This window comes from Bidens hawaiensis, unplaced genomic scaffold (assembly GCF_021521415.1).
Source record: "Bidens hawaiensis isolate Kalapana, Puna unplaced genomic scaffold, B.hawaiensis_p1.1 tig00073339_1, whole genome shotgun sequence".
Classification (NCBI taxonomy): Eukaryota; Viridiplantae; Streptophyta; class Magnoliopsida; order Asterales; family Asteraceae; genus Bidens; species Bidens hawaiensis.
The window spans coordinates 16,230-28,146 of NW_027506688.1; positions in this window are offsets into that span (position 1 = coordinate 16,230).

The following is an 11,917-nucleotide window of genomic DNA, read 5'->3' on the forward strand; positions in this document are numbered from 1 at the left end:
AATGTTGGATAGTGATGTTCTGAAATATCTCCAGCGAATACATATCTTTTAAGATACCCTACAAATGGAGATTGAATATGATATCATATTCATATATGTCCCTTCTTTTTCTTTAATACAATTAATTATAAGTAGCAAATTAAACGAACAAAATAAAAGAAATTAAATAAGTGCATGATCGTTATTATATTAAGAAATTAACGTTAATTAAAAATTAAAATTTGAATTAGTTTGTGATTGGTGTGATGTTGCCATAACTAATCTAAATATATTTTTTTTCGCTTCAAAACAAATCTATTTTTCATCAACAACTAAAATATAGACAAAAAATAGTGTCCACATTAATACAGAAGACAACCGTACAACAAGCCGCTGCTAACCCTTTTTTTAAGTCATATATAGCATATTCAAGTGTGTAAAGTTAAACACAAATTAGTTATAATATTAGAAACTATAATATATTCATCGCGAATACAATATTATATAAACTATATTGTATTCATATTTCATAATTCAAATTATGACGTGACCTGCTAAAAATATTAATCAAACAGATCCTAGAGCCAAAAGTGGTTTTTATGCTTTCAAGTGATTCTAACTTTTCGATGGTTGCTATTTAAAACCAACCTTATGTGAAGTTATATAATATTTATTAGGAAATGGACGTTGAATTCGTGAGGGTTGAAGAAAACCTTTTAGTTTGATGATGGGCTTTAGGGTAATTGGGCATCACAATATGGGCTCGGTTCTTTGAAAGGTTTACTTTTCCTATAATTTCCAATAATGTGTCTATATACAACTCTAATCTATATTTCGCTTTCAGCTGATCATTCTTCATTTAGGTGTGCAAACAATGAAACAAAGATTGGTCTCACCTTTGGTTGCTATTCGATTTTGAGGTTTTAGAAATATTGTATGTATAAAAAGGATTGTAAATTAATATATTACCAGAGCATTAGAACATGTCGTGTCTTCGGGCGGGGTGAGCCAACTAGGTTTTACCGGGAACGCCAAGCCAAACTCGGATGCAAGCGTGGATCCCGATCATGTCAACATAGTTGGCCTGAGTGGGGTGGCGGGGCGCGACGTGTTCGCACAGTGAGATAGCTTAACTGTGAAAGTCGTCGTTCGAAAAAAAGAAAAAAAGAGAGAGAGAGGTATAAATTTTATCTTTATGATACTTGCCCAAATTTACAACATTTAATGATTCAAAGTTATCATCTAAGCAATTATAACATGAGGTAAACGGATAATAAGATGCTACCAACCTCCTTTTAAATAGTAAAGTCAATCATACTAAAAACAAATCTTTGGATCTAAGGGAAAAAGAATATTATGCATAACTTACTAAACCCTGCCTAAAATGTCCACAACCTTCGGTCCTAACAAAGGAAATGTATTAAAGATAAAAAGATAAACACATGTTGATTCTCTAGACAAGTTTCCTTGTGTTTTATAACCTTGCATGACTTCGTCTTCAACGCAACTTAACCCGCAATAAACTCATTGTTCATATGTCTAGTGGCGGAGCCATGCTTTCACCACCGGGTTCGGCCGAACCCGGTCCTTTTTTCGGTTTTATATATAACCAATAGTGTTGAATTAACGAACGAACCCATTCTTTTTCGGCGAGCTAACCCATTACCGTTTTAAAAAATATATTTGAACCCATTGATTATAAAAAGTTTAGTTAATAAACAAATAAAAACATCGTTCATCGACTCAGCAACCGATCAACTTTTTTTTTCGTTGTTCGCCTCAAAGTTTCAACCATCGCCAACAATCAATACCTGTTGCTCTATCGTTTGATAAGTGTTTTTCTTCAATGAAGCATGTGAAATTGAATTTGCATAATCATTTTGGTGACGATTATATAAATGATGCTTTTATTTGTTGTATTGAGAATGAATTCTTTTTCAAAGTCGTGATTGAAAATATTTTTCAAAACATGAAAACACGTAAAGAAAAATTATAATTTGCGATATCTTTATATTTAATGACTTTGTATTTCATTAAATGTTAATGATATTTTTGTTATGATAGTGATATTGCATCTTATTTATCTAACTAAATGATCAACCCAACCCGACCCGAACCATTCGGGAGCGAAAACTTTGACACTGGAAAAAAAATCAAGCATCAAAAATTCCGAACCCATAGAAAAAAGTTTTTGTCTCCGCGAACCGCCACTGCATATGTCAACAAGAGGATAGACGTCCATAAGGTCCACACAAATGTTTCCTCCCTACCCCCTAAAAACAAGAATATCTATCTGTCGTAGAGATCTTCTTGCAATTGAATCAGTTAGAAAGTTTACGATGACCTCCTTTTTATCCATTAGTTCTAGATAATTTGGTGGTATATCAATACTATATATAATGCATGAGTGAAGGACCTCTTAAATCTTAAGAGGTACAATCACCATTGCATAAATTATAATCATTAATGCAAACAATTTTGAAAATTTAAGGGTAATATAGTCTTTGCAAACATGATGATGTACGATTAAAATGTTAAAGCAATTTTGTTTGAAAATTACTTACAATAATGGTCCTTAAACTTAAGGGTAAGTTTTGTTAACTTATTAAATAGTTAAACATTTGCCCTCTTATTCTAAACTAACTATCCCCACGAAGTTTTAACGAACATAATTTTTTTACATGTTAATATTTAAAAAAAAAGGAATTTTACCATAAAAACGAGCATTTTATTTTCTTTAATTTGAGTACGGTGTTGCTATACTTTTTAATTTTGAAAAAAACATGTCACGTGATTACGAGTTAAGACCGCAACGGGTCGGGTCGGGTGGGCGTGAGTCATGTGCTAGGCCGAGTTATATGTTCACCGAAAATGGTTACACGCCCGACGGCGCATTAAACGCATACTGTAGTCGGGCTACGTGCATACTATTGTGAGGTCACCGTTTACGGGTTCGATGTCGTTTATGTGTGTGTAACCCGCTGCATCGCGCGGGCACAAAGCTAGTTTTCTTATAAGGTGAGGTTCATTTTACCCTTTAATAAGAAACATAATTTTAGTTTTACTTCAAGAGTTTATAATTTCAAAAATTTTAATTTTCTAAAATTTATTTTAAGAGATTTCTATTAATATTTAATGAATATGTTTTTAGTTATATTAAATTTTTCAATATTATTATATTACAATGTATGATTTTTCTTACCTAATTATTTTTATCGATTAAAATCTTGCTCCGGACATACCCACCACAGCTTATAGATCTACCGTGGACTAACCCCACTTCTGGTCTAACATAGGGGGCGTTGAAAATAATCGTACCTGATTACCCCTAACCCGATTCACCCATATCGAATTTCACACTAATCGTATAACCCCGTAACTCAAATACCAATTAAATCCGATTGCAAAGAGTTGGGCATCAGTCAAAACTTTAAACATCAAAAGCCCTAAGAGCATTCACAATCTATCCATCAAATTTAGTGAGTGAAGTTTTTATAGTATAGGGAGCGATTTAGAGAACATACATCAATTTTTCTTTATATTTGAAAAGTTTATGTAGCACCCTATAAATTTTTTAATATATTTAGAAAGTGATTATGAGTGAATGAGAGAGAAAATGTAATGATAAATGTATAAAAAAAATTATTTAATTGAGAATGAGAGATAAAATGTAGTGTAATTTTGGATTTGGAGTTAGGTCATGTGTACTGGTGAGAAATATGGGCGATGAGGGGCGATTTTTGGATGGAACACCCACCCCCCCCCCCCCCCCCCCCCAGCGATAAAAGGGGTGACCGGGGGGACGGGATTTTGTCGGAGACTTTGTTATAAAATTATTATTATTTTAATAAAATTGACCATTGAACGGTCATACAAAAAGTAATAAAATTAAAATAAATACCCAACCAATTCAACTATTTTCACAATTTCATATATCAACTCAAATACTTCTTCACCAATTCAAAACCCATTTTCACCAAGTTCTTTTACCAAAATGGATTCCACAAACACTTCCGACATTTGGGAACAACTTATTGGATACAAAGAAGATTGATAAGATCAACCAACATACGACGGAGGAGGAAACTAAGGTCATGAGTGCATAGCAAATAAGATAGTGTCTGGCTCTACTAGTTCTCGGTCGCGCCGTAGGCGATCGTATATCCTTCGAGATCGTGTGAATGCGAACGATCTGTAACATCCTAAAATTTTCATATTTAATAAAAGAAAATCACATTTAATTATTGGGCGTAAATAATTAATTAGTATTAATAAAGAAAGGATCATGGACTTGGATTAATTAAGGTGGATTAAAGGGTAATGGGCCTTAGGTCCATGGGCTTTAAGGGATATAAATGCCCCCCTTAAACCATTCTAAAACCCTAACTCTCATTTTCATCCTTCCATAATCTCCACACACACACTTATCCATAATCGTCCGCGAGCAAGAGGAGAGAAACGAGATCAAACGAACTTTAGTTTGTGTTAGATATTTGTTATACGAGTTATATACAAGATTTAGAGTTCATAAACAAGCTAACCTAGACCAAACGAACACGTAAAGGTATGTTCTTGATCTTAAAGATTACATTTTTATAAACGGTTAGTCTCAAAACTTGAACCTAGAGTAGATCAGGTATAAACGAGTATTAAAGTAGCAAACTTGATGTTAAAATGAACTTAACGAACCTGCGGTTATGAACGGATTGTTAAAGAAAAACCCTAGATCTAGTTTTAAACGTTTTAAGCCTAAAGGTCCAAACTTTATGCTTTTTCGGGCCGAGTTTTACCCGAAAATGATCATGGGAATGTTCACGGGATTGGTTAGTATCATATCAAAGGGTTACACGTTGAAACAAAGATGATTATGGGGGTTAAGAACGAACCGTAGCTGCTGCTACAAGTTCGCTGATCAAGTTCGCCGCTTCAAGTTCGCTCACATATAAGTTCGTGTGTATACAAGTTCGCCTTCTGTAAACTTCGCCGCATATAAGTTCGCCAAATATCTAAGTTCGTATATATCTAAGTTTGTTTATATATAAGTTCGCCTGATATCTAAGTTCCCTTATATATAAGTTCGCCTGATATCTAAGTTCGCTTATATCTAAGTTCGTTTGCATATAAGTTCTCCTAATATCTAAGTTCGCTTATACCTAAGTTCACCTATATCTCAGTTCGCTTAAATTGAGACCCGGATACATGGCGACCCGTATATGTATACGTGTATACACTTGATGGTATGCAATGTAAGGACCTAAGGGGATAAAATACATGAATGTTAGAATAAAGGAAAACCATAAATATGCTAAGTAAAAGTAATCTAATACTAGGTCATTAGATTAGATCAGATGAGTATTGATACGTGTAACTCATATACAGTTAGCCGAGCTCAATTAAAGAAGGGATTAACGATTAACGGAGAAAGAAACAGAGTTCAGGTTCCTTGTTATGTTTTCGGGGTTGTGTGCATACTTGGTGTGATACTTAATACACTTACCTTAAATGGTAAGTGTATGCCATGTATGGTTTATGTGATAGTTATTATGTTATGAATGTGAATGAAAGCTTGTCGGTACGTGAACGATCTTCGGATATTGCACGTATTGATAAGGGAGATATGTATATGAAAAATGAATGTGTATGATAGATATATGTACAACATATGAGTATGTATAAATGATTAAATAAAAGTATATGTATGTTACGAGTATGCAAAGACAGTATGTACGAATATGAAGAAATAAGGGATTAGACCCTAATAATATCTGAGATAGAGAAGAAAGGGATCATACCCTAATAATATATGAGATAGACAAGGAAAAGGGGATCAGACCCTAATAATATCTGAGATAGAAAAGGACAATAATTATACAGTATGAACGTATGTATGAAATTACGTAATGAAAGTAATTAGTAAGTAGTTATTATGAATCTTCGGATGCATAATGGAAGGTAAGTATATGTATTGTATGATGTATGATTAACTAGAACTCACTCAGCGTAGCTGACTTTTAGTATGCACGCAGGTGAGTAGAATGAGACAGCTAGCTTGAGCGGGACACGTGGCAGGGGAATAAGAGTCTGGCATCTGAAGACTTATGATATTTTATATTTAATGTTTTAATTTTGAAAGACTAAATACATGTTGCGAATTATTATTGTAATGTTTTATGAAGTTTTAATATTCCGCGAATGTTTTTATTAACCCTGATGATTAGAACTATGTTAATGAGTAAATCCAACGTCTAAATGTGAAGTACCGGTAACGGGGCCTTACAAGTCGATATCAGAGCAAAGTTCGAGAGATTTAAGCATCCTACATGCTTAGACTCGAACGGAGAATGGGATGTAAGTAAGAAAAGAAAGAAGATGTCAGTTCAAGAATGCCACGTGTCACTCAAGCAGCTCAGTAAGGTTGATATACATCTATTTATACATCTCGAATCCCGTGTAAAGTTGTGTTTCTTTAATGTTTCAAGTTCGTTTTAGTTCATGTTTAGTTCATCTTTTATTATTTAAGGTTTTTGAGTCAAGTTTATATACATTTATCATGTTTTAAATCGTTTGTTGTCTTGCATGTTAAACTTAATTCTTTCTATCATTTCATGCGAAGCTTATTTTCGTTTTATTCGTCAACGGTTACATGATTGCTTCACTAATGTTTTATTATGTTTTCATATATATGGTGGCTTGGAGGAACAAGGGAATCAAGTTCTAGAAGATTCTCAATGTTACTTGGAGTTCAAGAAAAGATTAATCAAGATTTAGCAACAAATAATCAAGAAATAATAAGAAAATTGCGGAGCTCCCTTTTGTACACGCGGCGCCGCGCGGAGCTCAAGGGCCAAGGGGGTCGCGCGGCGCCTAGGGCTCCCTGGTCACACGTTTTTGCAAGTCCAAGCCCATTATGCGTTATATATATACATATTTATACATTAGTCATTTGAGAACTTTTGGGAGCCGAATTGGAGAGAAGAAACCAAGGTTTTGAAGGGTTTTTGGAGGTTGATTGCATTAGAGATCATAGAGCTTTCATACGATTGTTCAAGGGTCGATTAAGAAGGGTTCTTTCGTTCTTTTTCATCATCTTTGTTCATTATCTATTATGAATCTCTTTTGTTTACTTGGTTTTAGTTATTTATCTTTGATTATGACTATGCTAGGCTAAACTTCATGTCAACCTAGGTTTGATGAACATGTGTTGATTTGATTCTTGCTTTGGACTATTGTTTGATTATGGTTTTGTTATTTTAAACAGACTTGATTTTTCTTTCATGATGCATATGAATGTTTATTATCTTGGTTGATTATTAACTATTGCTTCACATAGATCTTATATCTCTTGATTATGTTCTTTAGATTTAGGGTTTATGTTTAATCATTACTTGGTGTTTTGATTATTATGGTTGAATAGGCCTATTAGATCATAGAAGCTAGTTGATAGTTGGTTAGGGTTTTAAATGTACTGCTAAATTCCAATAGCTGTAAGGTGAGGAGTTGTTCATGTGTCTTGGTCAATCGCGTGCTAGGATAGATTAGTGACAATATTCTTGCTTATTGTGTTGATCCTTGTTCATGATGTCGTGTTTAGCTTATCAAGTTATCTAGGGTTTAGTGTTTCGTAAGATTGTTTGCTTTAGATACTATTACTTAACCCTAATTGATAACTGTAAGGAAATCAATATAACTGATTGCTTAATATTTTAATAATTATTCTTTAGGATTTTACTTGATGCAATTGAGGGTCCTTTAGGGTTTGTTAGATGAATACGTTTAGAAATCAGTTTCCATATCATATTAGTTGTCCATTGCTTGATGATTGTTGATGCATGGGATTCTTACCTAGGTAGATTCCTTCTCTGATTGGTTTCGATCTTGTGATTAATTGCTTGTTTTCTAGTTTCCTTGTTTATTTGCTTTCTTAGTTTAATCTTAGTTTAAAAACCCCCTTTAAACATTAATAATAAATAGTCGTGTCGTAAGTCGAGTCTAATTAGTTAATTAACGTAATTTATAGAGTCATGTGGGGTTCGATATTCCGGACTTACTTAGCTTTAGTACAATTGACCGGTTCACTTGCCGGTGTTTTGTGTAGTTGAGTCTTAAGTCTAGTTTTTATTACTTGTTTAGTTTAGTTAATATTTAATTGACTGTTTTAAGCACATCAAAGGTAAAGGTATGATTGAATAATGTATGTGAATGTTAGAGATAGGACCGATTGATTATCTGATTGATTAACTGTTTGAAAGTAGAACTTAGCACAAATGGACTCATAAAGGGAAGTGTATAGGAAACGGAAAGTAACGTGATCAGCTAATCATAGCTGGACACTGTTATTACCTGTTAGCCTTACTATCCTTGTACTAAATATTTCCTTGAGTGATGACGTTTGTGTTTTCCCTTTTAGAATACGATGGCTGGATCAAGAGAGATTGTTGGCACTGGAGGTCGCACTGGACGTCGGGGCAGGCCACGCACTGTCCGACCACCTTCTGTAGAGACAGCTTCTAACACGGGAGATGAAGGAAGCGCAGCTAGACGAAACCCAAGCAACAACGAAGGGGTTCAACTGGACCCCGCAATTCTAGCAGCTATTATTCAAGCTGTAGCTACTGCTGTGAAGAACTTGACTCCTGAAGGGTTTGCTAGAAGCCGTGAAAGAACTGCTGAAGGAGCGGGTGGAGATGGTAAGAAAGATGATGAAAGAGAGTGGGAGGCCTCGAGTGTGGTCAAGTCTGTGAAGGTCGATGACAGGAAAAGAGGCCGAGGTGGGTGCAACTATAAGTCCTTCAAGGGATGTGACCTGCCGAAGCTGACTGGTTTGGGAGACGCAATCGCTACTCTTCAATGGATAACCACTATGGACAAGGTTATCCGCATTAGCGAGTGCCGTCCCGACCAAGCTGTCGGTTATGCTACCCAATCGTTTGGAGATGAGGCAATGTACTTGTGGGAGTCGGTTGAGCAGAGAAAGAGTCGGGAAGAGATAAAGGCGATGAGGTGGGACGATCTGAAAGAGTTGGTGATGAAAAGGTTTTGTGCTGACGCTGAAGTGGAGAGGGCGGAGATGAAGTTCCTAAACTTGAAAGCAGGAAAGATGACGCACCGTGAGTATACCATAGAGTTCAACCGAATGTCTAGGTTGGTGCTCGATATGTTAACGCTGAGGCTAAAAGAATCAAGTGCTATGTGAGAGGATTGCCACAAAGTGTTCGCATACGAGTCAGGGCGAATAAACCTGGTACTTTTGACTCTGTTTTCCAACTCGCAGAGATGGTTTATGAGGACCTGGCTGTGGACGATGTTGTGGTGGGAGAAAAGGTCGTGCAAAACTTGTGGCAAAGCACACGGTGGTGAGTGTAGATGGGGTAAAGGTTCTAAAGTTTGTAATAAGTGTGGAAAGATGCATGCGGGGGAATGCAGAGTTGGATCGAATGTTTGCTATAAATGTGGAAAGGCCGGTCATTATGCTTATGAGTGCAGTGCTAAGCCCGCATGTTACAAGTGCGGTAAGACGGGTCACTTTGCTAAGGAATGCACTGAGGGCGAAGCTGGAGGAAGTGGAAAGAAAGATGTTGAACCAACAAGGCCAAAGACTAGAGCCTACATGCTGACTCAAGAACAAGCCAAGCAGATTCCAGATGTCGTCACAGGAACTTTTCTAGTAAACGGTGTTTCCGCTTCTGTATTGTTTGATTCGGGTGCGAACAAAAGTTTCGTAGCCACGCCCTTTAGTAAATTAGCTGACATGAAATATTTCCGAGTGTCTGAAACTTTTATAGTAGAAACCGCTAGTGACACTTCGGTTAAAATAATGAAAATGGTTAAGGACAATAAGATAGAGTTAGAGGGACAAGAGTTCCCTGTTACCTTGTATGTTATGACCTTAGGAGGATTGATGTGGTTTCGGGAATGGATTGGTTGTCTGAGTATGAAGCTCAGATAGTGTGTAAGAGTAAGATGATAAAGTTAAAGTCCTTGGATGGTAGTGCGGTGACGGTTTATGGTGATAAGGAAAGTTATGGGCTAAATGTCATTTTGATGATAAAAGCCGAGGGATTGTTAAGGCGAGGGTGCGGCGCCTACCTGGCGTATGTTGTCAACGCTATACGGCCTAGAAAATAGAAATGAAAGATGTTCCTATCGGGCGCGACTACCCAGAAGTATTCCATGAGGATCTTCCGGGGTTGCCACTGGAGCGAGAGATAGAATTTCAGATAGACCTAGTACCAGGAGCCCAACCCGTCGCAAAAGCTCTTACCATCTAGCGCCGTCCGAGATTAAAGAATTAATGTCCCAACTGCAGGAACTCCTCGACAAGGGTTTTATCAGACCAAATGTTTCCCCGTGGGGCGCACCAGTGTTATTCGTGAAGAAGAAGGATGGAAGCATGAGAATGTGCATAGATTATCGAGAGCCGAATAAGCTTACGGTAAAGAATAGATATCCTTTTCCAAGGATTGAAGATCTGTTTGACCAACTGCAAGGTTCAATTTGGTTCTCACAGATAGATCTCAGATCAGGTTATCACCAACTAAAAGTGAAAGAGGCAGACATCCCTAAGACAGCGTTTCGGACGCGGTATGGACACTACGAGTTCCTCGTAAGTGAAAGAGCCTACGAAGATACTAAGTTTGAACGTCCATTTCGGATGTCTAAACGTTTATTTTTGTGTGTCGCGGGAGTATCCGTATTTTCAACAAAAACCCGACGCGGGAAGATATTAAGGATTAGTCGCGATCCAAAAGTGTACTTCGGCGCTACGCATCCTTGCATACTATAACAAACCACAAAATAAATTAAAGGAAAAAGTAAGGAAATGAAAAGAGAAAATTCCATCCCACATTGGTGGAGGAAAGAAAAGGAGAATCTTCCACCATGGTATAAATAGGAGTGTAAGTCCTTGTCCCACATCGCTATATTATAAAACTAATGAATTCTTTATAAAGAAAGAAAACTCATATGTTAATGTTCTTATAAGACAAATCACGCCCAGTGGTCCTAGCGGGGGGTGCGAAGCACCCGAACGCGCACGCGCACGGGCACGGGCACGGGCGAAGTGCGGTGGGCACAATGTGGCGCTTCCAGCTTAGTATTTTTGTGGAAAATTAAGATTTTTCATAATCCACCCATCGCGATACGCAACGGGTTTAGATTAGCCTCATCGCGTTACGCGATGACGTGTAAATATTATCCAGAAATATTGTGGCGTAGCGATACGCGATGACCTATTAAGGTAACACATCGCATACCGCGACGTGGAGGTTACGCAGATGAGACACGTCGCATGCCACGTGGCGTGCCACGTAGCATGCGTAGGGCTGACTCGGTGAAGCTATAGATTCTTCGCGATACGCGATGACTTTTGTGTATGTCCATCGCGTATCACGATGGGCTCCAAAATTTGCTATAAACAGGTTGCAAACGGGACATTTCTTCTTCGTCCAAAATCATGCTTTCTCTCTGAATTTTCATACATATATAGATTAAGAGTACAGTATAATACCCGAGTGATCATAGCGATATCCTATCCGATCGAAAGAAACTTATATACGCGAATCCAAAAGCTTTGCCTATTAAGGTAAGACATTGTGCCATCGTGTAAAGTTTCTAATCTCGTGATTATCGTTATGATTGTTGGCTTTATACTAATCTAGATATACTACATTGTGTTTAACCTAGGTGCTTAATACCAGGAAGCTTTCTTTAATTGTAAACTTGCAAGGTGAGACATTCGAGTTTTTGTACCATTCACATTTACGTGAGACAACTGTTTTTCTGACACTGTCATGATAATTTCAAAACCTATAAAACTCAAGACAGATGGTCTAAATGTTTTAATTATATTTTTAAAAAGTATTTTAAATACATTACAGTGATTAAGTCTCTGTAGACTTACGGGATGGTTACTACTGGTATTGTGGGGTTTTGTATACAA